This window comes from Camellia sinensis, chromosome 14 (assembly GCF_055761805.1).
Source record: "Camellia sinensis isolate YWXY chromosome 14, ASM5576180v1, whole genome shotgun sequence".
Classification (NCBI taxonomy): Eukaryota; Viridiplantae; Streptophyta; class Magnoliopsida; order Ericales; family Theaceae; genus Camellia; species Camellia sinensis.
Window position 1 is genome coordinate 12,213,352 of NC_138974.1, and position 26,444 is coordinate 12,239,795.

Below are 26,444 nucleotides of genomic sequence, written 5' to 3' on the forward strand. Positions count from 1 at the left end.
TTTCTGGATGAATTTATTGTTGTGTTTATTGAAGATATCCTGATTTACTCCAAAAGCAGGGAAGAACATGAGAATCACTTGAGAATTGTTCTACAGACCTTGAGAGAAAAGAAATTATACACTAAATTGTCCAAATGTGAATTCTGGCTTGACAGTGTGACATTTTTGGGACATGTAATCAACAAGGATGGTGTTTTTGTTGACCCTAGTGTTATCTGTTCTGTTTTCTATATTCAACAAGTAAAATGAGAGTAAAATTTTACTCTAGTGTTATCTGTTCTGTTTTCTTAGCATTCAAGTAAAATTTTACTTTATTTTAGAGTAAAATTTTACTGTATTTCAGAGTAAAATTTCCTCTGAATTGAAAGTAAAATTTTACTGTGTTGTTGAATGTTTGTCAATGCAGTTTTTGATTTGTTTTCTAGTAAAATTTACTTTGAATCTTCAGAGTAAAATTTATTTTGAATCTTCAAGTAAAATTTTACTTTATTTCAGAGTAAAATTTTACTATATTTCAGAGTAAAATTTACTCTGAATTGAAAGTAACATTTTAATGTATTGTTGAATGTTTTTCTAAGCAGTTTCTGATTTGTTTTCTAATAAATTTTACTGTATTTCAGAGTAAAATTTACTCTGAATTTTAAAGTAAAATTTTACTATGTTGTTGAATGATTGCCTATGCATAAGAGAATAAGCTTTATTTTTCATTAACCAGAGTAAAATTTTACTGTTGCGAAAATAGAGTACATACTAGATAAATGAATTATAGTCGAATTTTACTTTAGATCTATGAACAAACAAACAAAAAAACTCTCGATTTTCTATTGTAATATATCAATTTATCATTTTTTTGACATATATGAGGTCATTTTATCTCAGATATGAAATTATTAATCTCAAACATGAGTTCATAGGTATCAAATCTGAGATGGTGATAGATTTCAATGGACGATTTCAAGATTTCGATTTTGTGAGATGGATCGAAGATGGAGATCAAAAGGGTTTAGGGTTTAGAAAGAGAGAAAATAAAGGGAAGAGAGAGAATACCAGTAATGTGGAGATAGAAAAGAAGAGAAATGGTTCAGCGAGGGTTTTGGATTATATGGAAGGGTATTTCACCATTTTCATCATATTTTTTTATTTAAGGGACTTTTCAAACTATTATTTTATTTGGTGGGCTTCACACAAAAAAAAAAAAAAAAAAAAAAAAAAAAAAAAAAAAAACCCATAGAAGGGGTTTTCACCAAAAATCCCATTTTTAAATACAAGAAACAATAGATAATATTTCCTTTTGAATAGTAGAATACCATGAAGTATTCAGTTTTTAATTCTTCTTGGAAATGGTGACGAATATCTTTGTCTTTGCGCGATTTATAGGGATGTTTCATTTTCATTCTTTATGGTATCTCCAAAATTCATTGCCTCAGAGTGGATCTCAACATCAAGAATTCAAGTTAGTTAAGAGTTGAGAATTTCAATTTTGAAAGATTTGACATGTTTATACATTATATATAACAAAAATAATATAGTATCACATGAATATATTAAGAAAAATATAGAATTAACTTTAGAATTTATTTACACTTACCTTAACTGCTCAACCACTCTCCCTTCTCAACTGGTCAAAATCTCGTGCTAATAACGTATTATAAAATAAGAAAGAAAGAGCCAACAAATAATATATGGAAATAAAGGAGAATACTAGAAAATAAGGAGCCAAATAAGAATTCTTTCTTTCTTCTCCTTTCTGATGGATGTTCTCTACAATGCATATAGGTTTGCTTTTATAGACATATCAACCAATGCATGACGGCTTGCAATTGGTTCACTACATGGGACTGTATAAATTACGAAGCCACCTTGGGAGATTTTCACCAACCACCATGAATTAAAAATACTTTTGCTTTAGATAGTGATTATCCACATGTTATACAACAAGAAATGAGAAAATATTTAAATTTGGACTAGATTACTTTAGTTTTTGATTAGGTTAATTAACTTATATTAAATAGTATTATAATAATTATTTAATTCGTTTAAACTCACCCTAGTCGTACCATTTCCCATGACTTTCTTGCCCTCACTCCACCTCTCCCAACCCTTCCCTAATTGAGGAGTCTTGACTTCGCCCTTGCTTGGTCATTCCTTGCCATCTCTTGAAGCTCCCGATCTCCATAGCCTTTGACCCAAGTTCAACAACTAACATTTTCATGCAAATAATCCCTCAACCTTTCGAAGTATCTCAATAGCTTTTAATCTATAAATGACAATTTATTAATTTGTCAATCAATTATAAACTTCTTTGCCCATCGACGGCCACTTGTTTCCCTTTTTGTCTTTATCTCATGCCTATTTGATATTAGAGTCTCATATCGAGTTGTAATTATGAAATTCGATCTTTTTCATTAACAAAAATAAATGATTTTTTTCTTCATAAGCACATTTTTTAAAAAAACAAAAAATATTTTTTTTGTGACATGGTCCACTTGAATTTGTATGATTGTTTTTATCAAATTAATTTCTATTTCTTTTTAATGTTATGTATTGCACTTAGCAAAATAAAATAAAATTTAAAAGTCTCAACCAAAAAATAAAATAAAGTTTCAATATAAATTTTATTTTTATTGATGTTTTATTTATTTAATTTTTTAGAAGTTCTAGACAAAAAATAAAATAAAATTTATAAGTAAGATTTAATATTACTATTACTTAGTAAACAATTCAAAAGTGCAAAATAGTTTTTTGAACATTTATCTTTCTTAATAATATCTCAACCCAATATAGGATTCAATAAGATAATCTTTTTCTGATTTCTAATCCCATGACTAAACAAAAATGGAATACACATCATTTCCAACCAAATAACCTAGGAACTATGGCACCATTTGGTGTAACTGTTAAAACAGATTATAGATTATGACTTAACAGATTATAAATTATGACTTTAATTAGAAGCCGTTAATCTGTTTGGTGTAGCTGTTAGATTATAGATTTAAGTTGCTAAATAGTGTTTGTCAAATAAGCTACAAAGTAACTTTTTCAATTAATTTTTATTTTTTGTTACTCACTACTTGTCTACATTTCTCATAAAAAATAATAATAATAATCTATAGTCCATTTGGGTCTTTTTTTTATTTTTTAAAAATAAAAAAAACAAAAAAAATCTAAGAGTATAACTCTAAATTAACATGTCCACGACAGAAGTTGATAATCAGAAACAATGGGTGAACAACTTCTCAGAATCAGCATTTTTGAGTTAAAATAAGTTGTTAGAATCAGAAGCTGTTTGAAATAAATTTAACCAAACAGTCCAAAATAGTTTTTCCAAAGCTAGAAGCTATAAGTTGGCTAAAAAAACCCAAACAAACACCACCTATGTATCCCAAGATTAACAGTCCAATAGATTATAATCATCCTTATCTAGTCCGTTCAAACAAACATGGATAGTCCCACATATGAAATATTAAGAGTCAATTTAACTATTAGTCTAGTGGATAATTTTTCAATCAAATAACAGATTAAATGAGATATTGGAGATGGAGTCCAATCTCACTTTCTAATCCATCCAAGCAAAAATTAAATAGGCTTTTGAGCATTATAGTGAATCTTTAATAGGACGATAGCATATTCTTCGTGGAGATAGAATTAATAAGTTAAAACAAAAAAAGAAAGAGAGAAAAGAGTGAGACTGGATAAATTGATTTTTTTTTTTTATTATTTTTTTTAAGGATGAGGTAGACTAGGCCCTGTTTGGCAAGGCCTTGTTTGGGATGAAATTTTTTTGGCTAAAATAGCTAATAAAGAAAAAAAAATAGTCAATAAGATAAAATATCACATCTAAACTATAAATATTTTTTTTTTCACAGCCATCAAATCAATTACAAAAAATATTAAAAATCATTTGAAAAATAATTTTTTTAGCCAAACTAAAATAGGCAAATAGCTAAAAAGAGTAAAAAAAAGTTTATCCCAAACGAGGACTTAGTTTTAGGCTAAAATAGTCAATAAAGACAAAATATGTTAAAAAAATCAATAAGACAAAATGTCGGGTGCCTCTATTTACACACCACATTTAATCTCAAGACACACCATTAATTGGTTATTTTTTTATTACAATAATGACCTTACATAAAATGACCAAAATAACCACAAAAGAATATCAATACACCCCTCACACACCACCACTCTCCGCCACCTGATTCTACCTCTGGTCACCGTCACTGAAACCCAACCACCATCGCAACCCCTACAGCCTCCCTACCTCACCGACAACCCCTTTCCCCCTATGCAAACCCTTCTTGCTCCCCCCATCAATGAATAACCCAATCTTCCACTTCGGCCATGGCTCATTTTTCTCCATCGCAAAGAGAGAGAGAGAGAGAGAGAGAGAGAGAGAGAGAATCCTAGGGTTTTCAGATCTAGATCTAGGGCTTGCAGGAGTTCAATTGTGCAAACTGATTCAAAGCTTCGATCTAGGATTTCAAGCTCTGATTTAAAGCTTTGTCGCTGCAGTTGTCTTTGGCAAGAAACTCCTCTCAGATAGGTTGGGGAAGATCTCTGTAGAGGGAGGGTTGCGGTGGTGAGGATAGGTTTGGCAGTTTTTAGAGAGAGAAGAAAAAGTAGGATATGAGATGGGATGGGATGAGATGAGAGGTTGTGGCGACAATGGTGGGGAGGTGGTTGAGTCAGTGGTGGAGGGAAGAAGAAGGTGGAAAAGGGTTTAGGAGTGTGGTTGGAAGTGGTAAGGCAAGGAGAGTGATGGATGGAGGAGTGAGGAAAAGATTCGCCGGAGAAAAAGGGGGGAGAGGCGACGGCCTGCGACGAGTGGCGGCGACTAGGGTTAGAGTTAGAGTTGGTGGAGTGGTTGAAGAAGATAAGGATATTTTAGGTATATTTGAAAATGGATGGTATGCATTAAGTAAAAATAATAAAATCAACTATAATAAAGTTAAAATTGTGTTTGGTGTGCATTAAGTAAGTGATGTGCCTTGAGACCAAATGTGGTGTGTAAATAGAGACACCCCAAAATGTCACTTCTAAACTATAATTATTTCACTTTTTCTCTCACAATCACATAATCAACTATAAAAAAAAAAATTATCATCCCAAATATAACTTTTTTAGATAAACTAAAATAGTTAAAAGCCAAAAAAATAACTAAAATAACTAACCTCCCAAACCAACAGTTTTTTTATTTTATTTTAATATTCTAAAAAAAATTAAAGAATTAACCCACTTTTCAAACTATTTGGGAAACTAACCCGCTTTTTGAAATCACATTTTGAAAATGCAATTTTATGATGACATGGACTGCTATCATGGCGGATTGAAATTACATTTTCAACACGTGATTTCAAATGAAATTGTATCTTCAACATGCGATTTCGCATGCCATGCAATTTCAATTGCTAGCTACCCATGACTTGTGTTTTCAATTGTTGGTTACAACTTCGCTACTTCAAGTTGCTATTAATATATACTAATATGTGAAAACTAACTCAGTTATATTCACAGATTGTTATAAGATTATATATAATAATTCATTATGAGATATGTTGTCAGTGACTTATATACCGCAATGGGTCGCCATTGGGTTTCAATGGATGATTTTGAATATTCATTGAACCCTTATCTTTGTTACACAACGGCCACTATGAATACCATGAGAGCAAAGTGGCAATATCGATCTACCCAGACGAATATTCTTCAGGAGCTGTGTGAAGAAAATAATATTTGAATTCCTTGAAGGAGGTCAAAAAACATGTCCATCGATACCCCGCAATTGCTGCAAAAGGCGTTACATTGCATTCATGAAGAAGTTAACTGAATGTCGATGTGTTTAAATCGATATCACTTTCTTCAACTTGTAATTGAGTGTGCCGAGGATGGGTTAATGCATGAACTAGAATTTTACTCGAATGCAAGTAGGAAGGAATGATTATTATTCGATGTTGATATGTCAGATGAGGAATAGAAATAATAAAATTCCTTCGTAATAATTCTTTTGTCAAGTTATAATATTTAGAATGTAATCGTAACTATTGTATCCATATGTTATGAAATATTTTCATATTATTTTATGAGTTTCAATAAATGTCTACATAATGTTCATATAACTTAAAGCCATAACATTTGATTGATATTGACTCCATATATTTAATAATAGTATTTGATTGATATTGACTCCATATATTTAATAAAACTTTTCATTACATAAACAATTTAAAGTACTAAATACTTAATATAGAGATTAAACACAGAATATAGCACTAAAAAAATATATGTCAACATACACAATAACAACTTAGAAATGACACAACAAACAAACATTTTCTTAAATAGGAGTTGTCTAATTCTTCATTCTTCATCTGACATGTAGTAGTCGGAGAGATATTTTTCGTTGCTTAGGACATTATTATGCTCAATTTCAGTCAATTATCTATTGCTTGCCCTGCCATTTTGGTGGCTAGTTGAAGCATGAAATGTCAATATCTTCGCATCAACATTCTGTTGTTCTCCTTTTTCTTTTCTTTTTTTTATTTCGTTAAGCATTTTTTCATAGTAGTCCACATTTTGTCTAGGCATGGTTAATGAACAATCATGAGGTACTCGCGTCCCTAAATTACATGAATCATTAAAAAATCTCTCTTGCTATGCTACCCATGCCCATTCCACTCAAATATCAGCATAATAATCCTTAGGACTTGAGTATTTTTCACTCTTTTATTCATAAGTGAATGGAGGTAGTATCCATACTTTTAGAAGTGAATGACGAAGTGAACTGCTTGCACCTCTGCAAGACATTGTTGATACAAAATATTAAACTCAAGATATACAACTAATGTTATGTTTTCACATATCATAGTTGGGGTAGCACTATTTATAGATACATAGAAGATATTAATGTTCAGTAGCTCCCTTGAAATCACATGCAATTTCAATTGTTACATTTTTATATTTCTTTTATAGAGAAATTAAATAATAAAAGAAAAACCCCTCATGATTTGACATTGATACGAATTCAATGTTACAAATGAAGTCACATGTTGATAATATGATTTCAGAGTTTCAGGCAGAACTATCGTGAAGATTCAATTTCACACAAAGCTACTGCACACAGCGTACTTTGAAATCATTGAAGCAATTCACGGGTAACAATTGAAAAGCAACAGGTTAGCTTTGAAAACAATGTACTTTAAAATCGCTGAAGTAAGTCAGGGGGATGTCCGAAAATCACATGTTGGCATGTAATTTCAATTGAAGTCGTATGTTTAAAATGCAACTTCACTTGAAATTGCATTTTCAACATGTGATTTCACCTACCAGGTAATTTCAATTGTTAGCTACCCTTGACTTGCTACAGCGGTTCCAAAGTATGGTGCTTGCAATTGTTAGTTACCCGTGACTTGCTGCAATGATTTCAAAGCACGGTATTGTGATTTATCATTGTCTATATAATAGAACATATATATTTATTGAATCATAACAACTTAATTTACATATAACTATATCCAAGTTCCATACATATAGATGCAAATAGTTCTCGTAAACAATTACCCGATCTAGATTATGCAGGTGGTTACATTGATTTTTTTTGAGACTGACATTTCTACACGGATGAATTCCTACTATATAGTTTAGAACCTTTGCGGGACTACAATTGTACTCCTTTCAAAAATAAATACGTGGCCAAATATGTGGGAGTTCCAACTGCCTTGTTTGCAGAACAAGTCAAATGTGAACACCATTGTCGCTTTTTTTGTTTGAAAGTGACAAAAGCACATTCTATTGAAATACAACAACTATATCCCTTGAAGTCTCACGTCATTTGCAAAGTAAGATTAATCAGATGACTCGTCATCTCAATAGGCATTCACGCATAGAGGGGGCAAAAGAAGTATCCAAAAGAAATAAATCAAGCCTGCAAATGCTATCAAGGCAATCATGGAAGATGTAAATCAAAGTATAAAACATGCAGCGGATAAAATGTTTAGATCATACCTTTTTGATTTACATTGAACCTCGTGGATAAATCACGTGCTTCCAGAGTCTGATAAACCATCCCAGCAGTGAAGTGATATTACAGAATGAATATCACCCACACAAATCACAGTGCAAATGACTTGATCGTTGTTCTTTGGGAGAGAGTCAGTATATGGGTAAAAAACAGATCATACGTTGTTTCTCTCTTAATCACCCATAACCCATATACCAGATATATAATATATTATTATTATCTATCCATATCAGTAATGGAGATAATATCTGTATCCTGAGTGGTTATCCTAAATAGGTTTGAATTCAATTTCAAAACCTATTTGGATAAAATTCAAATTTAAATTCAAATGGTCATGCCACATGGGCGCCCATTACTAACATCTCCCACTCGCACATGAGTTGGCATGACACTGCTACATCTCTCTCAATCTCCCAAAAATAAACAATCTCATACTAGCCACTGCACCGTGCAACTGTTGAGAACACCTGCATGTGGGAGCTCTATACTAGAAACTCAAAATGAGCCAGCATAGAGACATCAACCCAAAAAGAACAGAAATAGTGTCTCATATACCCCAGACCCATCTAATTACACCGGTCCAAAAAACATCTCTAATCCCTCAAAAGAGCATGTTTGACCTTCTCAATTCTTGCAATATATTCACACTCAATTCGCCTCTCATACAGAGCGATGTGAGTTGCCGGTGGTGAATATACAACAGTGGTGTAATACTAGATGATCTTCCCTTTGCACTCATGCCATTTAGTTTAGGATTGACCGCTTTCCCAGTGATGTCCCTTAAGGCCGAATCATGCATGACCGCAGGCAACATACCAAAGTAGCAGAACATCAACCCCTTACCTTATGACATAGTCAAAAGTCACAAAAGGGTACATAAATGAAAGTCATATCAATAATGAAACGTAAGACTCACACGGTGAGGAAGCAGGGATCCATTCTCTCACCTCATTACTCGGTCGCCAAGCACATATAGTATGAATACATGCTACGGTGGAGTAACTCTTCCATAAAGAGTGACGTCATACTCGATACACCGTACAGATATTAGTCTAGTCGCTTTCTAGCGCCTAACCCGAATTCTCTATTTGCTCGCCTTCCAGGCGCCAAATGAGATCTTGCATCTGGCTAATCATAACAGGCACAACATGGAAAGTGGGTACTAACACCCATGTTTGGTCCTTAACATGACCTCATCTTGGTTGTAACCAAGGCGATATGCATAGTGGATTATTTAAGCCTCTCTTGGCTCCAAATAAAAATAAACCACTAGTCTCAACCTTGCTCGCTCCCAAGCGCCAAGGGCGATTGCTCGTGTGAGTGAGCCAATCTTGCCTGCTGACATCATCATTTGCTAATCATTATGACACAAACCATAATAGTGTCAACATCCCATCATCTTAAAATAAGTGATCGATTTAAAAAAAAATTGACCATAGCTTGCGCAATCATAGATTCCAAACATAAGCCTTATCAGCACCTCTTGCGATAAGTATATACAACGGAATCCACCATGTGCGCCTCACATGAAATGATTTAAGATCACTACCTCTTGCGCAATAACCTCTCTAAAGATATTTTTTGTGACCAATTTGCGTTCATTCTTAATGCGCCCAACTAGCGCATTGAATCTTACAAGGAGCAAATTAATATGCTTCTAGTAAAGCATTTTATCCACAGTCTAATGAGCAAGGTCGATGTCTAAACAACTCAGTTGATCATTTACCAAAGATAACACTTATCATGCCGAATACGCCCACATAGCGTACTTTAGGCTCCCACAACAAAGAAAAGATCGAGGAATATAGGTCATCTATTTCTCTCAAAGACAATCCGAGGATTCACTTAATAGCTAAGGCTCTGGCTTTTACCGATAGGTAAGTCAATGGGTTTGTAATTTTACATCTAGAATCGTTCTAGGATATTCCTTATGTAAGTCATCGAAGACAAAACATGAATTCTCCCAAAGCAATCTCTAAGGATCGTACATCCGAGCATATAAATTACATCACCCATGTCCATCATATCTAAAATAGAGGACTGCCCACCCTAGGTGGCGACAACCTTATAAATTCCTGGCTCATAATGACTAAGTAAGAAAAAACTTCTTTTGGACCATTGATCATGCCTTAGTGGTCTTCATCGATCATCATTGGCCTATCATGGCTTGACGAAATCTAAGAACCACTGTTTGGATAACTGCTTTAGGCTGTAAAAGATTTATTGGAACTAGCAACCTTTTTGCGCTCCTAACTTTTCATCATAAAAGCAGAAGGTAAATCCCTACGGATATACTTATCCAATTCTCTAATGAGAAATCGGGTCACAATGTCCACAAATCAATGTTCCGAACTTATGTCAATCATAGCCTAAGTCAAAATAACCTCACTCCCTAGGAGGAAGTCTTCTCATGGTCTACACTTTCCTCAATGGTGCAACTTTTCGGTATCTAGCGAGCCTTATGCCTCAATAATGACTATCCAAATTACGCATAAATTTAGAACAGTTTTGCGTCATAATGGAAAGTCAACCAAAAAATGGTTAATCCTCAAAGACTTTGTCTTAAATTGCGCAGCATTGATCCACTTTTTAAAAATAGGGGACTAGAGCCTTTGGCATTATCCTAGGCTCTTTATCATCTTGCGGAGCAATCATGAATGTTTCCCTCTCAATCACCCAGTGATGACGTGGAAAATTTTCACATTTGCTACCACGCAACTAAGAATGTAGAGTATTCTTCTCTAATGGAGTAATCCATTAGTAGGCACATCGCTCCCACTGTCCCTAGGATATTGGAAATTTCTTTCCATTCTCAACTAGGCTACATAGAGCGCTATGCTTAGAATTCTCTATCTTATAGAGTTCCAAAAACTCTATTCACGTCACCTTTACTAATAAAACTTTATGTGACTTAGTTACACTACCACAAAGCTGCTTACCTATATGCACATGACCTGGAGGGTTTGCATGACCGCATACAATAATGCGCCACACAACCCTTTGTGTTTACAAGACAGCATACAATAATGCGCTATAGAACCCTTGGTCTTAACTTCACAATCTTATGAGAAGTAAAATAAAGATAAGCTGCTTAACGGTTACAGATCGCCCATAGATGGCTCTCCACTAACCTATTACTCAAATGGAGTGTAAAATCTGATATGGAGGGCACTTAGTTAGGGATATAGGCAACAAACTAGTGCAATTCCCAATTGGGAAACATTTTGCGCCATTATCCACCTAACATTAACAATATTTAATTCCTTATCTCTACTACACCATTGTGTTGTTGAGTACTAGGAATAATCAATTTTCTAAGCATCCATCTCTCTTCACAAAGTTTTTCTAAAAAAATAACTCAAATAGATACTTGCCACCTTGGTCAAAACTAAAAGCACAAAAGCTCTTATCTAATTGATCTCGACCTCATATGTGAAATGTCAAAAAAAAATCATCTCAAAACTTTTGACTTATGGGAGATCAAATAGTCTTGACTCAGATGCGTATCGTAATCTATAAATGTGTCGAGATGGAGGCTTAGCTATCACACCCTCACACATATCTAGTCACAAAAATCATAGTAGACTAAATGCGCCAATACAAATGACCTTCTACAGCTTTCCTACTTACTTGTGCGCACCCATTGCGAACAAAGTTACACATTCACATGAGAGCAAGATGTCATAAGCGAGTGGGCCCGAGAAGGCCTACTCAAACCATCGTGTCATCATCTCATTAATGTGATTAAGTATAATAAGCCAATGGTTCATGACCAATGTCATAAACTAATTCCAATCATCTTAATGTGTGAGTTCTCGAAGACAAGTTTCAAAGGTTTAGGCCCAACTAAGTAATGACTCACGACTAAGTCATATTCACTAGATCATAAAAAGGATGTCATGGAGATATCAACTGCGCCTAAGTCGCAAATTTAACTAGTAAGTGCTAATCCCCTGCACCTTCAAGTCAATTTTATTCTCCATACACTTTAATACATCTAGTTGAAAGATGACGATACTCCTCTTGCCATATTTATTTCTTGTTTCATAGTTACTTGCAATTAATTCAACTATCCACAAGAATGAGAGAATAAGCTATCACCTATAGCAGCTCCTGAAGTAACTTAAGCGCGAATGAGGCTAAAGAGTCTAATTTCAACACAATGCTCTCACAAGCGATTCGTCAAATTCTTAGAGTCATAACAACCTTGTCGGCCTTGACCTTTTCATTACTATGTTGCAACGTTTGCGCTTAGTGGTAAATGTTATTCAAAACGTTAGCCTAGTAAAGGAATCACACAAAGAAGCACCTCATCCATGTCTCACACTCAAGTGTGGAAACAGTAAGTGTCCAGACTTAGACAAGTTGGCAAAGCTAATAGATTTTGTAGCTTCTAAGCGCTAATCTTTTAACTTCACGTGATATTTCAACGCACACTATTATAGTGCACGAAATTTTTGCCCCATCCACTCCCAATAATTGGATAGAGAGCAAAACACTGCTCAAACTGGCTACTCGTCTTACACTTGATGACTAATTTATTTAAGCTCGCATTTCTTGGATGACGTGGCTCATGAATGTTACTTCATCCAATGATGTAACATTATTTACAAGTCAAATTACAAAGTCAATCCGCGCAGCTCAATAGTCAAGATCATATACAGATCTATTGAGGGCTTACTAATTTCATAACTCCAAAACTCGCCAACCAAAACTACGTAGCGTGCCGCTAACCATAGCGCACACATTAGTTTTTATTATGCCAAACAAGGCAACAAAACCACGGCGACTTTGAGTCATGTTTCCTTACTTTGGCTCAATTAAGGTTTGACCTAAAGTCTCCAAGACTTTTGCTCATCTAAAGAATGTGATTAGTTTGTTCACATTTGAACATCTCTACTAAGTCTAGGTCAACCAAATTAACTTCCATAAGCTAAATCAATTTAGAGAGAAATTCGCATTTAGGATTAATTTGATTAGCATAATATAATTTTGCCGCAAAAATCTAAATTAAATAGTGACAATATTACACAAGTCGCAAGATCGAAAATCCGCTATGCTCGTAATCATTTCTTGCGCCACAAGTGACAATTATCCAAAATTTAGTTTAATTTATGCGCAAAATATTGGTTTTCGGGAGTTAATCTACAAAGATTTCTCTCAACCGAATAACCTCCCACTGACTATGGCATATACAAAGCATGATAAATTCCATACAATAGCATCTTAATGTAAATTTACAAATAACTCATGCTATATTCATTTAATAATAGAATTCAAATAAATAAATAAATCACTAGTCATGCTCCTCTAATTACAACATATTACAAACCCAAAAAAAAATATGCTGTATTTAATATTCAGATTATGCCATAATTAAAGTGTACATCATTTTGAAATTTTCTAGAATTTTTCTGAAATATTCTGGAATTTTAAATAACTAATAAACACACATAAAATTAGAAATAAAAAATCCAGAAACTGATAAACTGAGACAATATTACCAGTAGATAGTAAAACATTTCAGAAGTCCACAATAAAAATTTCAACTCCAGAAAATTATTTATGCAATACCAGAATCATTTTAAAGCATAAATAATGAATTATTAACACAGAAAAAATATTTTTTATTTTCGTAAAATTTTCAAAATTTTACAGAATATAGAAAAATTAATTCTGAGTCTAACAGTACAAACCATGCATAAAACAAATATGTAATGAATTAATAATGACCATTTAACGTGATACAGAATTAAAAAAACAGAACAAACGGTGCCTTAGGCATCAGCAGCCAAGCCAGCCAAGCCGCCGGAGAAAAACGGCGCGGCTCAGCACCGGCTCGGAGCGGCTCGACGCACGGCTCAAACGCGGCTCGGCGCTCGGCTCCAGCACGCGGCGCGCGTGCAAGGCGCGGACGGCGTGCAGCGCCGCTGACGCGCGCGTGATGGCGCGTGCAGGCGCGTCTGTAGGGCGTCTGGCGCGTGTGGGCGCGTGGCAGTGCGTGGCTGCGGCTTACGACGTCAGGTGGCGCGTGCATACCACGCGCCGCCTTCCAGGGTGTTTTCTGGTCCCATTTTTGTACTGCCAGACTCCATTTTCCAAAATAAAATCATTTATGGTCTTAAAAAAGACATTAATGATCATAAAAATGAAATATTTTGGATCTCTACCTCTTTTATAAATATACACATGATAAAAGAAAGCACGAAAATACCCATACATGGCTCTGATACCAATGTAAATCAAAGTATAAAACATGCAGCGGATAAAATGTTTAGATCATACCTTTTTGATTTACATTGAACCTCGTGGATAAATCACGTGCTTCCAGAGCCTGATAAACCATCCCAACAGTGAAGTGATATTACAGAATGAATATCACCCACACAAATCACAGTGCAAATGACTTGATCGTTGTTCTTTGGGAGAGAGTCAGTATATGGGTAAAAAACAGATCATACGTTGTTTCTCTCTTAATCACCCATAACCCATATACCAGATATATAATATGTTATTATTATCTATCCATATCAGTAATGGAGATAATATCTGTATCTTGAGTGGTTATCCTAAATAGGTTTGCATTCAATTTCAAAACCTATTTGGATAAAATTCAAATTTAAATTCAAATGGTCATGCCACATGGGCGCCCATTACTGACAGAAGATCTTGCATTTATCTCTGACCTTGAGACTTCAGATTACTCTGACTATGAAATTCCTAAATTAAGCATAGATTAGGGCTGCATGTTTGTAATAAATTATGTTAGGTTATTCATTTTTTTATATTTTATTTTTTATTTTTGATAAGTTATTCATTATATAGGATTGTTTTGGGAAGTAGGTTAAAACCTAGATTTTTGATGTGTAAAAAAGTAGAGAGGTGATGTGACCCAAAAGAGTTTAAAAGCCAAAAAGTGACTTTTAATCTCTTCCCAAAAGAGGCCATAGTATTATTGTAGGTGTGTAATATAGCGACCCCGGTCTTTTTCCATTTTGATTATTGTATCCGGACTTAGGTTCCGTAGATTCTGTCATTGTATAATTGTTGTTGTTGTCCCTTATTTTCTCATTTGGAATTATAGGATGTGTTGGGCAGGTTTGTTTCAGGTTAGTTGGGTTTAGAAACCAAATGTTGCTGTCCAGGTTTTTGGTTCTTCGCTCGAGCGAGGAGTTGGTCGCTCGAGCGAGAAGTGGCGTCCAGTATGGACCTGTAGCTTTGCATTCTTGGCTCGAGCGAGATTTTCTTCGCTCGAGCGAGTTAGTTTGTTCTTCGCTCGAGCAATAGTTCCTTCGCTCGAGCGTGAGTCTGGTTTCAGACCTGAGGGTTTGAGTTCTTCGCTCGATCGAGCTTTCTTTCGCTCGAGCGAGCTTTTGGGTTGTTCGCTCGAGCAAGGCTTCCTTGGCTCGAGCGTATATTCTCTGTGTCTGGTCGCTCGAGCGACCAAGTATTCGCTTGAGCGAGCCTGTCCAGTTTAAATACACAGCAGCGGGATTTGATCAGTCTTTTTCATATTCTTTTGATTCCAAACCCTAAGGTTCGACCTCTCTCTCTCCCTACTCACCTTCTCTCTTAGGTTTGATCTGTTTAGAGAGTGTTTCAACCCTAGTTGCTTTATTAAAAAGATAGAGGGAGTCGAGAGCTTTCATTTAATCTGGACATTTGGCAATTTGGAGCATTTTGGTCTTTGGGCACTCATCTCTGTCTTTACCATTTGGGTTGTTTTCTCTGAGGTAGGGATTTCCTACTCCATTTTATAGGTTATGTTCTAAGTTTTGGTATTTTAATATGTTGGGAATACTTTGGTAAATTTTGGGAAAAACCCTAGTTGAATTATTGAATTGATTTGTAAAAGTAATTCATGGAATTGGGAAAAGAGGGTTAAATTCATGGAATTGGGGAATTCATTGATTAAATGGCATAATTGGATAGTTTGAATAATTTGTCTATTGGATTGTAGACATTGCATGTGGATTAGGAATAACTGAAACTAATCACATTGATTAAGTCATAAATTTTGACTATTGCATTGATACAGAAAATACGTGTATTGATTGAGCATTGCATTTGCATACATTGTTTTGTGTGTGGGAGGAGATAGGGGATGTACTCCACGGTTTAGGGGAAGATAGGAGATGGACCTCTAAACCGGATTTTGTTTGGGAGGAGATAGGGGATGGACTCCATTAGCATCACTTTTATGTGTGCTTATTTATATAGAAGTGTTTTATTGATACAGCACTAAAATGTGTATCAATCTGGAAGTATGAAGTGTTTTGATTTGAGCTTGAGACTCATTTGTTTGTTGATATTGGAAGGATGTGAATATGATATATGTAATTCACTGTTGTAAGTTTGGCCAGGTTCTGAGCCATGTTGATAAAATTGGAAAGTAAAACGTATCTTAGGCAATAGTGTCATGAGACTGTAAATGAAGTAATTGATTGTCTTGGTTAACCATCTGTTGAATGCTATTGCTTTATTCATTGCTTATATGTGGTTTAGTATATTTCTACTGGGCTGTGGCTCACCCTTTATGGGAACATCATTTTCAGGTTCAGGTGATAAACTACCTCCAAGGACTTAGCTTGGGAGGGTTTGGCTTCTGGATTGAGGAAGACTACCTTTAGTTAATTGTCTTTATTTATTAGTACATGTAAACATTCAAGCCTAGGGCTTTTCTTGTATTGAGTTAGAACTCATATTTTTGTATCCAAGTGTTGGCTTGGAAAGATGTAAGCCTGTAGGGCATTTTATTCGATGTTACATGTAATGCTTTATTTAGTAATACTCTGATGAATGAATTAATAAATTGTCTTCTTTAAATAATGCATGTCAATGATATATAATGGGTTAATTTTGAGGGCGTTACAACTTGGTATCAGAGCGTACCGGGTTTGAATACTTTGGGTACGTGGGAAGTGATTAGTATCACAATGGGTTCGTCTCGTTTGATAGAGACTTAGTGCAATGTTATATGCTTATGTGATAACATGTTTATGTGATTATATGGGTATGGAATGTAGTTTCTAGGATGTTGATTGGACCCTTGAGTTTCTAGTAGTCTTGTTGGAAAGGCACTTGATCACTGCTGCTTCCAACTGGAACTATAGTAACGCAATGGGACTATCATTATCCAGGAATGAAATTCGTAGGTGCTTATGTGATTATGTGCTTACGTGGAATGAATTATTGTTGTCCAATGCATTAGGACGTGAGTGTTTAGCTTCGGCACATTTATTAATGTGCTAATGTCTTTGTTTCCTTTATTAGGATGTCAGGACGAGGACGAGGACGCGGTAGGCGTGGTAGGCCGGGTAGGCAGGAGGTGCCTGTGCCAGAGGAGATTCCGGTAGTTCAGGAGGGAATTGGCCAGGCCAATGTGGCCGAGCCAGTAGGTCAGCAGGCTATGGGCGCTCTAGCCCGAGAGATAGCAGGGGCATTCAGGGAGTCAGTAGGCATTCTCAGAGCTGAGAATCAAGCTCAGGTTGTTGTGGCGGATGCAGGACCTTCCTTTCTGAAGAGGGAGTTCTTCCGGTCTAACCCGGATGAATTTGTGGGTGATCCTAAAGAGCCGCTTAAGGCAGATGAGTGGCTCGAACAGACAACGAAGACGTTTGAGATGCTTGGCATCGAAGACGAGGGGTTGAAAGTGACCTTGGCATCTTTTCAGTTGAAGGGGGATGCGGGTCAGTGGTGGAAGTTCACTAAGGGGCGTATAGGAGCTACATGGGAGGCTTTTGTGAATGCTTTCCAGGAGAAGTTCTTATCTCCAGCAGTCAGGGAGAAGCTGCGAGACCAGTTTTGTCAGCTTAAGCAGTCGAGTTCTTCTGTGGCCGAGTTTGAGGCTGCATATACTAGCTTGTCCAGGTTTGCACCTGAGTTGGTGGCGTCTGAGGAACGCCGCTGTATTGAGTTTGAGAAGAAGTTAAGGCGTGGCCTCAAGCTGAGAGTTGGGGGAACTATGATTCGGGATTATGGGCGTATGGTTGATGCTGCAGCCCATATGGAGATCATGATGCAGGAGGAGGAGGAAGGGCAGAAGGGCTCCAAGAGGAGTCAGGATGGTCAGAGTGATGGTAGGAGACAGAAGGGTTTTAATCCCCAGCAGTCTCAGGGTAGCTTTTCTAGATCGACTTTTCCTGTGCCAAGTGCTAGTTCGGGGAAAAGCAGTCAGGGAGACATTACCTGTTTCAAGTGTGGCCAGCTGGGCCACAAGTCTCCAGTTTGTCCTCAGAGGGGAGGAGTGCAGAGAGCAGCATCATCTTCGGCTCGAACTCAGAGCCAGAGTCAGGGTAGAGGCCAACCACTCTCGTGTTATCAGTGTGGTCAGCCAGGGCATATGAAGAGGTATTGCCCGCAGTTGGGTGGCACACCTGGTGCATCTGGTTTGAGGCCGATTCAGGGTCAGCAGCCAGCTCAGTCAGGTCAGGCCTCGAGGGCCAATCAGGGGGCTTCATCGTCCCAGTCAGTGCAGCAATCTTATGCTCCTAGGGGTGAGCAGGTTGATCAGAGGTCGTCTGGGCGCGTGTACGCTGTTACCGCGCAGGATCTTGTACCGGCACCATCAGTCGTGAGAGGTACCTTCTTGTTTTGCAACTCGGTTGCTAATGTTTTGATTGATACGGGTGTATCTCATTCCTTTGTGTCTGCTGCATTTGCATCTGTTTTGGAGTTGGAGTTAGCACAGTTAGCATCTCCTATATGTGTAGTGTCACCTCTTGGGGGTGAATTGATTTTGAAACAAGGTGTCAGGGGTTGTGATATAGAGGTTGATTATCATAGAATTCCATTTTCCTTTGTAGTTATGCCTATGAGGGGTTTCGATGTTATTTTGGGTATGGACTGGTTGTCGTCATACCGGGCAGTTATTGATTGCTACCGCCAGAGGGTCACTTGTTGTACCGTGAGCGGAGAGTATTTTCATTTTCTGGGGGACCGGGTTGGTGATGTGTTGCCACCAGGGAATGTTCCACGAGGACGGAGTGAGCTTAGTAGTCTACTTGCTAACCTTTAGATTAGTGAGGATAAGGAGACACAGATTGTGTTGCCAAGGGTGGTTTGTGAGTACTCGGACGTCTTTCCTGAGGATCTTGTTGGTTTGCCACCGCATCGGGAGATTGAGTTCTCCATTGACCTAGTGCCCGGCACGGCGCCGATTTCTATGGCACCTTATCGTTTTGCCCCAGCCGAGTTAGTTGAGTAGAAAATTCAGCTCCAGGAGTTACTAGACAAGGGTTTTATACGTCCTAGTGTTTCGCCGTGGGGAGCACCGGCCCTCTTTGTTAAAAAGAAAGGTGGTGCTTTGAGACTTTGTATAGATTACCGGAAATTGAATCGGGCTACGGTTAAGAATAAGTACCCTATGCCTCGTATAGATGATCTGTTCGATCAGTTGAAGGGTTCCCGTTGTTTCTCGAAGATAGACTTGAGATCGGGTTATCATCAGTTAAGAGTCAGGGAGGAGGATATTCCGAAAACGGCTTTCCGTACGCGGTATGGCCACTATGAGTTTCTGGTGATGCCATTTGGGCTCACCAATGCACCGGCAGTCTTTATGGATTTGATGAACCGGATCTTCCGGGAATTCTTGGATCGGTTTGTAATCGTTTTTGTGGACGACATCCTTATTTATTCACCTTCTGAGGAGAAGCACAAGGAACACTTGAGAGTGGTGCTTGAGTTACTTAGAGCTCATAAGCTTTATGCTAAGTTTGGGAAGTGTGAGTTCTGGCTAGAAGAGGTCAAGTTCTTAGGCCATGTAGTTTCTGGGGAAGGAGTGTCTGTTGATACATCTAAGACTGAGGCAGTGCAAGATTGGGCACAGCCTAAGAGTGTGTTTGAGATCCGCAGTTTTCTGGGGTTAGCTGGGTATTATCGGCGGTTTGTGAAAGATTTCTCCAGATTAGCTTCGCCTTTGACTAGGTTGACTCGGAAGGGAGTCAAATTTGTATGGAGTGAGACTTGTGAAAAGTCATTCCAGGAGTTGAAAGTTAGACTGACCACCGCTCCAGTATTGATTATTCCAGAGAGAGGGTTGGGTTATGCAGTCTATTGTGACGCCTCACGAGAGGGTCTGGGGTGTGTATTAATGCAAGAAGGGAAAGTAGTTGCCTATGGCTCACGTCAGTTGAAAATTCACGAGCAGAATTACCCTACGCATGATCTAGAGTTAGCAGCTGTGATTTTTGCCTTGAAGATTTGGAGGCATTATCTTTATGGTGAGAGATTTGAGGTATTCTCGGATCATAAGAGTCTGAAATATTTGTTTACACAAAAAGACTTGAACTTGAGGCAGAGGAGGTGGATGGAGTTTATAGAGGATTATGACTTTGAGTTGTATTATCATCCGGGAAAGGCCAATGTGGTGGCCGATGCCCTTAGCAGGAAACCTGTTGGTGACATAGCTAGTATAGCCATCCGAGAGTGGGAGATGTTGGGTGCACTTGGGGAGTTTGATTTACTTCTGGGCGAGTCCGTTGAGACTGCGGCCTTGTTTTCTGTTGTTGCACAGCCTACACTTGTGACTCAAGTGTTGGAGGCTCAGAGAGGTGACCTTGAGGTAGAATCTCTCCGTGAGAAGATTTCCGGTGGGAAGGTTGAGAAGGGTTTGACGGTGTATCCCGACCTGAGTGTGAGATACCGAGACCGTCTGTTTGTGCCAGAGTCTTGTCGAGAGGAGGTACTCCGAAATTTTCATCATTCACGCCTTGCGGTGCATCCGGGAGGCACTAAGATGTATCGGGATTTGGGTCGCCAGTTCTGGTGGCGGGGTATGAAGAGAGATGTGGCAGCTTTTGTATCTAAGTGCCTTACTTGTCAGCAAGTGAAGGCTGAACATCAAAGGCCAGCGGGCTTGTTGCAACCTTTGCCTATTGCCGAATGGAAGTGGGAACACGTCACTATGGACTTCGTTGTGGGTCTTCCGAGGACTCAGCGGGGTAGTGATGCTATTTGGGTGGTTGTAGACCGGTTTACTAAGTCGGCGCACTTTATTCCTATGCGCGTGAGAGATTCGGTAGATCATCTCGCCGACTTGTATATTCGGGACATAGTGAGATTGCATGGGGTTCCAGTGACGATCGTCTCAGATAGAGATCCTCGTTTCACTGCCAGGTTGTGGCAGAGTCTGCAGAGTGCCTTAGGCACTAAGTTGACCTTTAGCACGGCTTACCATCCTCAGACTGATGGGCAGTCCGAGCGTACTATTCAGATCCTTGAGGATATGCTGCGGGGTTGTGTTCTAGACTTTAGTGGGTCGTGGGAGAGGCACTTGCCGTTGGTGGAGTTTGCCTATAACAACAGCTTCCAGTCGAGTATTGGTATGGCACCATTTGAGGCCTTGTATGGCCGACCGTGTAGATCTCCTGTTTGTTGGGCCGAGGTGGGTGATGCACCTCTGTTGGGTCCGGAGTTGGTGAGGGAAACGACGGAGAAAGTTGAGCTTATCCGTAAGAGGCTGGTTACAGCACAGAGTCGTCAGAAATCTTATGCCGACCGTAGGAGGAGACCTTTGGTGTTTGAGGTGGGTGATCGTGTCTTTCTGAAGATATCACCTAGACGGGGTTTGATGAGATTTGGGAAGAGCGGGAAGTTGTCCCCTCGGTTTATTGGTCCGTTTGAGATCCTTGAGAGGATTGGCGAGGCTGCTTATCGTTTAGCTTTACCACCGCAGTTGTCCGGAGTACATGACGTGTTTCATGTGAGTATGCTTCGGAAGTATGAGCCGGATCCATCACATGTGTTGGATTGGACTGATTTGGTGATTGATGAGGATGTTTCGTATGAGGAGAGACCGGTTCGGGTCTTGGATAGGCGGGATCAAGTTTTGCGAGGCAAAACCATCCCTTTGGTCAAAGTTTTGTGGAAACACCACGGAGTAGAGGAAGCCACTTGGGAACGTGAGTTGGAAGTCCGCCAGAAATATCCGGACATGTTTGCTGATTTGTAATCTTATAATTAGATTCTGTTATATTGTTAAACTTAAGAGCTTTATATATGTCTTAAGTTGTGAAACATTAAGTATGTTTTGGTAAATGGGTCTATTTTGAAACTTGCTTCATTATAGAAGTTTAGTGTAACATTGCATATGTTGATTGCATTGTTAAATGTGTTGTATATATCATGCAATTGAAAGGAATAATGCATAATAGTGATACAGGCTGAAATATGTGTTGTTTATATATATTGTGAAGTGCCTCTTGATAAAGAGTTGAAGTGACCAGTATTGGGTCAACTTGTTTATTATTGTCCTATAATATCTTTGGGAATTGAGAAAAACCTATTTTTTAAAAAAAAAAAAAATTAATTAATTATGCTTAATTTCGGGGACGAAATTCTTTGAAGGGGGGGAGGTTATAGCGACCCCGGTCTTTTTCCATTTGATTATTGTATCCGGACTTAGGTTCCGTAGATTCTGTCATTGTATAATTGTTGTTGTTGTCCCTTATTTTCTCATTTGGAATTATAGGATGTGTTGGGCAGGTTTGTTTCAGGTTAGTTGGGTTTAGAAACCAAATGTTGCTGTCCAGGTTTTTGGTTCTTCGCTCGAGCAAGGAGTTGGTCGCTCGAGCGAGAGGTGGCGTCCAGTATGGACCTGTAGCTTTGCATTCTTGGCTCGAGCGAGATTTTCTTCGCTCGAGCGAGTTAGTTTGTTCTTCGCTCGAGCAATAGTTCCTTCGCTCGAGCGTGAGTCTGGTTTCAGACCTGAGGGTTTGAGTTCTTCGCTCGATCGAGCTTTCTTTCGCTCGAGCGAGCTTTTGGGTTGTTCGCTCGAGCAAGGCTTCCTTGGCTCGAGCGTATATTCTCTGTGTCTGGTCGCTCGAGCGACCAAGTATTCGCTTGAGCGAGCCTGTCCAGTTTAAATACACAGCAGCGGGATTTGATCAGTCTTTTTCATATTCTTTTGATTCCAAACCCTAAGGTTCGACCTCTCTCTCTCCCTACTCACCTTCTCTCTTAGGTTTGATCTGTTTAGAGAGTGTTTCAACCCTAGTTGCTTTATTAAAAAGATAGAGGGAGTCGAGAGCTTTCATTTAATCTGGACATTTGGCAATTTGGAGCATTTTGGTCTTTGGGCACTCATCTCTGTCTTTACCATTTGGGTTGTTTTCTCTGAGGTAGGGATTTCCTACTCCATTTTATAGGTTATGTTCTAAGTTTTGGTATTTTAATATGTTGGGAATACTTTGGTAAATTTTGGGAAAAACCCTAGTTGAATTATTGAATTGATTTGTAAAAGTAATTCATGGAATTGGGAAAAGAGGGTTAAATTCATGGAATTGGGGAATTCATTGATTAAATGGCATAATTGGATAGTTTGAATAATTTGTCTATTGGATTGTAGACATTGCATGTGGATTAGGAATAACTGAAACTAATCACATTGATTAAGTCATAAATTTTGACTATTGCATTGATACAGAAAATACGTGTATTGATTGAGCATTGCATTTGCATACATTGTTTTGTGTGTGGGAGGAGATAGGGGATGTACTCCACGGTTTAGGGGAAGATAGGGGATGGACCTCTAAACCGGATTTTGTTTGGGAGGAGATAGGGGATGGACTCCATTAGCATCACTTTTATGTGTGCTTATTTATATAGAAGTGTTTTATTGATACAGCACTAAAATGTGTATCAATCTGGAAGTATGAAGTGTTTTGATTTGAGCTTGAGACTCATTTGTTTGTTGATATTGGAAGGATGTGAATATGATATATGTAATTCACTGTTGTAAGTTTGGCCAGGTTCTGAGCCATGTTGATAAAATTGGAAAGTAAAACGTATCTTAGGCAATAGTGTCATGAGACTGTAAATGAAGTAATTGATTGTCTTGGTTAACCATCTGTTGAATGTTATTGCTTTATTCATTGCTTATATGTGGTTTAGTATATTTCTACTGGGCTGTGGCTCACCCTTTATGGGAACATCATTTTCAGGTTCAGGTGATAAACTACCTCCAAGGACTTAGCTTGGGAGGGTTTGGCTTCTGGATTGAGGAAGACTACCTTTAGTTAATTGTCTTTATTTATTAGTACATGTAAACATTCAAGCCTAGGGCTTTTCTTGTATTGAGTTAGAACTCATATTTTTGTATCCAAGTGTTGGCTTGGAAAGATGTAAGCCTGTAGGGCATTTTATTCGATGTTACATGTAATGCTTTATTTAGTAATACTCTGATGAATGAATTAATAAATTGTCTTCTTTAAATAATGCATGTCAATGATATATAATGGGTTAATTTTGAGGGCGTTACATGTAATGTTATGTGTTCCCACTATGAGTTTGTGTATTTCAATAATTTTTGCATTTTAAATATTAGTTATGTTTTCTATGGCACATGCTTCAATTGTTTATTTATTTATTTATATTAATGGTTTGTAAGAAAAGACAAAAATGCAAAGGAATATGTAATTAACTTTCATTTCAACAAAACTTGATAAAATTAAATTATGATTTTTAGAATTTAATGTGAATTGAATCCACATCATTTCATTAATTTTTTATTTTCTTATATAAAATTAAATTATGATTTTTATTTCTTTTCAAAATCATTCGGGCTTGAAAAAGGTGTCAGAAACCACATGGGCTTGGACAAAAACTAAGTTTTTGTAATTTTTTTTTTCCTATCCCACTATACTGTAATTTTTCTTTTTTATTATTTTTATGTTGTAGCAGTAATAATGTTAAGTGACACTTGAAATTGCATGTTCAAAATGCATCTTCATTTGAAATTGCATTTGCATGAAATCGAATCTTTATCAATAGCATTTGCATTTCAAATTACACTATTTATCAAGGATTTCAAACATTGCAAGCCAATCATCAGCATAGATGGAACCTTTCTAACTGGAAAATATAAAGGTAAGTTACTAATTACAATTTCATGGGATGCAAATAATCATGTATTTCCAGTTGCCTTTGCCATTGTGGAGGAGGAGTAACTAGATACTTGGTCATGGTTTTTAACTTGCATTAAGGAGTACGAAACACAACGGACTGGCCTCTGTCTTTTATCTAACAAACGTGGAGAAATCTTATCATCTTTGAATGCTCATGTTGGTAGCAACATCCAAATGGTTATCGTCGCTACTGCATTCGCCATCTTGCCAACAACACTACCATGCAAAGTACAACAATGCGATATTGTGAGACATGATAACTTCTGCAGCTTATGAGAATCAAAATAAGAAGTTTGACCAGAAAATAAAGTAAATCAGAGACTTAAATTCCAAAGCTACTGATGAACTTGATCATGTGCCACTTCAACTGTGGCCACTAACACATAATAGTAGCAAATGTTATGAAGTTATCACTACCAACCTTTCTAAAAGCTTCAATGGAGTGTTAAAGGGTGTACGACATCTTCCTATCACATCATTGGTATAACTAACTTTTTATAAATGTGTTAGTTATTTTTGAATAATCTTCACTGTATTTAAATAGATTAAATTCTGTTGTGTACTAAACAACAACAAGAATATAAAGAAATGAAGGAAATGAGAGAATTTGTTTGATTACAAAAATCAAACTAGATATAAATAAATAAATAAAAACAAATTTTATTTTGTTACAAAAACAAAATTAATAAAATCTGATTTAATAAACAAATAAAATAGAATAATAAATTAAACAACTTACTTGATTAATTTCTTCTAATAAATATCTGATCAAGTCCAGTGTTTGACACTATGTCCTTAAAACAGATTCGTCCTCTCCTCGGTGCTTTCAGAATATGGACGTCTATCTCCCAGGATGAAATGATCAACTACAAACAATAGCAGCACTACAAATTGTTTGCCTAACGAACACACAAAGTGTTTATACTCTTTCTCACAAAAATTAAATGCAGCAAAATGAAGAATAAATTTGCAGAGGTGAAGTACGAAATTTCTGAATGTGTAAACATCAAATGAGGGCTGTCCTATTTATAGATATAGTGGTGGCTGCAGGTTTTGAATTAAACAGGTGCAAGCCTATTTGAACAGGTATGACACCTGTTTGGTTTTGAATTTAAACAGATTTGAATCTGTTGGGTTCAAAAATTCAAATAGATAAAAAACGGGAAGGGCCCTGTTTGGGTGTACAGTAAAACTGGACCAGTTTATTTTTGGAATTAATTTGAATTTTAGATTTTATTTTTAAAAAAAATAAAATTCAATTCAAATGTTTTTGACCCAAAAAGAAAGGTATTGGGCCGGACAAGCCCAACCCAACCTCACACCATGCACCCGCGCCCAAGTCTGCCGGGCGGACGGCGGCAACACGCGTATGTGGTGATTTTTGGGTCCAATGGGTCTAGCACATTTTGCCCATAACCTCCCTCTCTAAAACACTTGGGCACCCCTTGGGGCACACCCCAAGTTCCAATCCCATGCCTTATAAACCCATTCAAAACTTTCCACCAAATCAATGTGGGACAAGC